The sequence below is a fragment of the Lactuca saligna genome, chromosome 8 (assembly GCF_052625555.1).
Source record: "Lactuca saligna cultivar CGN05327 chromosome 8, ASM5262555v1, whole genome shotgun sequence".
Lineage (NCBI taxonomy): Eukaryota > Viridiplantae > Streptophyta > Magnoliopsida > Asterales > Asteraceae > Lactuca > Lactuca saligna.
The window spans coordinates 51148677-51151403 of NC_136424.1; the positions used below are offsets into that span (position 1 = coordinate 51148677).

At 38.7% G+C, this 2727-nt stretch overlaps 1 pseudogene; it reads right to left on the reverse strand.

Annotated features, from left to right (window-relative positions):
* Positions 1-811: 811 nt before the first annotated feature.
* LOC145012564 (putative ribose-5-phosphate isomerase 2 pseudogene) lies at positions 812-2243 on the reverse strand (annotated as a pseudogene).
* Between the last annotated feature and the right edge of the window lie 484 nt (positions 2244-2727).

A 2727-nucleotide genomic window follows, 5' to 3' on the forward strand; every position in this document is an offset into this window, starting at 1 on the left:
TATTTTTTAAGACTACCATTTATATATCTAGAGAATATAACATTATTATGCATGATTCGTTTGACTTTATTAAAAAAAAACATCACTGCATCCGGCACTAAAAAACAAATATATCAAATTCAAATGGTATAAACACATGTTAATTTTTATTCACGATTTCTTATGTTTGGTAACCTTGTAGCAGCTTTTAAAACAGTTTATCCTACCGTAAAACCCCAAACCTTCAAGCCCACGAAAGGTATCTCCTTCAAGCCCACGGGAGGGGATATCTTTGTAAAGTCCATACATGTGTGTTTCTTTCCAACTCATTTAAAAATCAAAACGATCTAATGATTTCTTATGTTCGGTGACTTTATAACAGCTTTTAAAACAGTCTGTTGCACCGTGAAACCCCAATGCTTCAAGCCCACGAGAGGTATCTCCTTCAAGCCCACGCAAGGGAATATCTTTGTAAAATCCACACACGTGTATTTCCTTCCAACTCATCCAAAAATCAAACGATTAGTTGATCTAAGGATTGACTTTCATTCTATCGGATCAGTTAAGAAAAGCCCGACAGTTAAGAAATTCACTTGAGGCTTTTCTTGGCGGAAAACCAACTAAACAGAAAAACAGAAGTAAAAAAGACACAACGTAATCTCGTTCTTGGATATGCTTACAAGTCGAATCTTGGCACTTAGAAATGAAACACATATCAAGAGTGTCCCATATGAACAAGATTTTACGTACTCTGTTTTCCTCATGAAAGTAACATCTAAAAAGGTCGAAAACAAGAAAACAAACACACAAATAACCCCCAAAACTCTCAAAATTTATACCAAAATGTTGAGCCAAATCATTCTCATTAGCATGTAAAATTAACAAGTGCAGAACAACTCAAAAACTCTCCCCTGTAACAACATATCTAATCGAGAAAACATGAACCCTTCCTTAATACCTGCATTCTTAACTAGAAACCTAGAAACTATCGAAATGTGAAAAAAAGCTCAAAATCATTTTAGTTCGATCATGTCTATCATGTCTATCATGTCTACCTCCCTAAGCTTTGTTCTTCACGGTGACACCATGTTCTCCGGCGACTATCAAAGTGGTAGCCATATCAAGAAACATTCCATGCTCCACCACTCCGGGAATCCTCAAAATTGCATCGCCGGCAGCCTTCAAATCCCCTATACTTTTCTTGAAATACAAATCGATGATGTAATTGTTATTATCAGTTACATACGGGTTTTCGGATTCCGGTAAAGTTCGAAGCTTTGCCACACAATCAGCATCTTTAAACAACGATTGAAGCATCTGCGCTGTAAATTTCCAGCAAAACGGAACAATTTCAACAGGCATAGCTAAACCACTGCCACCGATGTAATCAACAAGCTTTGATTCATCGACAATCACCACGAATTTCTTTGAAACGCATTCGATCATTTTTTCACGTAACAAAGATCCACCACGACCTTTAACCAAATTCATGTCCGGGTCGACTTCATCTGCTCCATCAATGGCTAAATCGATAACAGGGTGTGTCTCGAGATCCGATAAAGGGATGTTCAGAGATAAAGCTTGTTCGTGGGTTTTTTTCGAGGTGGGGATTCCGACGATGTCCGTTAGTACACCTTGCCGGAGAAGTTCGCCGATACGGTCGACTGCATGTTTGGCGGTGGACCCGGTTCCAAGTCCGACAACCATACCGGATTCTACGAACTCAACAGCCTTAAACCCGGCGATTTTCTTCAATTCGTCTTGACTCAAACTCACCGGAGAGGGAGATGGAGACGTCATTAAGGCACCGGCGGCGGTGTCGACGTTTCCAGTCCCGATAAAATGTGGGTTATACGCAAGAGCCATCTTGTTGATATAAATACACACAACTAATGGCGAAAATTGAACTGAATTTTCTGAAACAGTTAAAAAGGTAAGGTGCGTATCGTCGTCGAATTGTAGATCAACCAAAATAATTAGGGTTTTTAGAAATTGTGAAGACGAAAGAAGATGGTATACGAGGAACCGAAAACGAAATTGTGTGGACAGCGCGGGTGGTGAGAATGTGGCTAAGGGTTATCGCGTGTGTGTGAGGATTTGGGGGGGTTTTATAGAGAGCTGAGATGGGGGGAATGTGAATCTTTGATATGCGGTGGTGGTGGCGGCGGAGAATGGAGGAGGAGGTGACCTCGAAGCAATAAATTTTAGTTTCTTGGAGAGAATCGTAACGTATCCGGGGAATAAACCAGAGACCGTTGACGGTGCAGCTGTGCCGGACGGTAGCATTTAAATAACCTACAAGGCTACAACCTCTTTTTGAGATTATATGTGTTTAAGTTAGAACTAATTATTTCTTTTTGAGATTATATGTGTTTAAGTTAGAACTAATTATTTCTTTTTGAGATTATATGTTTTTAAGTTAGAACCAAGGTTGTAAAAATCGTTCGACGTTCGCTAGTCGGTGGACTGGGGTCAAGGGATTAATCGGCTTGGCAGAGATTAATCGGGGGATTAATCGGAGACCATTAATTGCTAATTTGTTAAATTTTAAAACATTAAATATGACTAATATCATATAAAAGTTCATAAATCCCACTAATATCATAACAAAATAGGTTAATATGAGAAATACAACACTAATCATACCTTAAATAGTTTCTTTTGAGATATAACTTCTTCAAAGTTAAAATCTCATCGGGTTCTATTGTTTCAGTCATTTTGTATGCATGGATTAATCGTTAGGCGTTC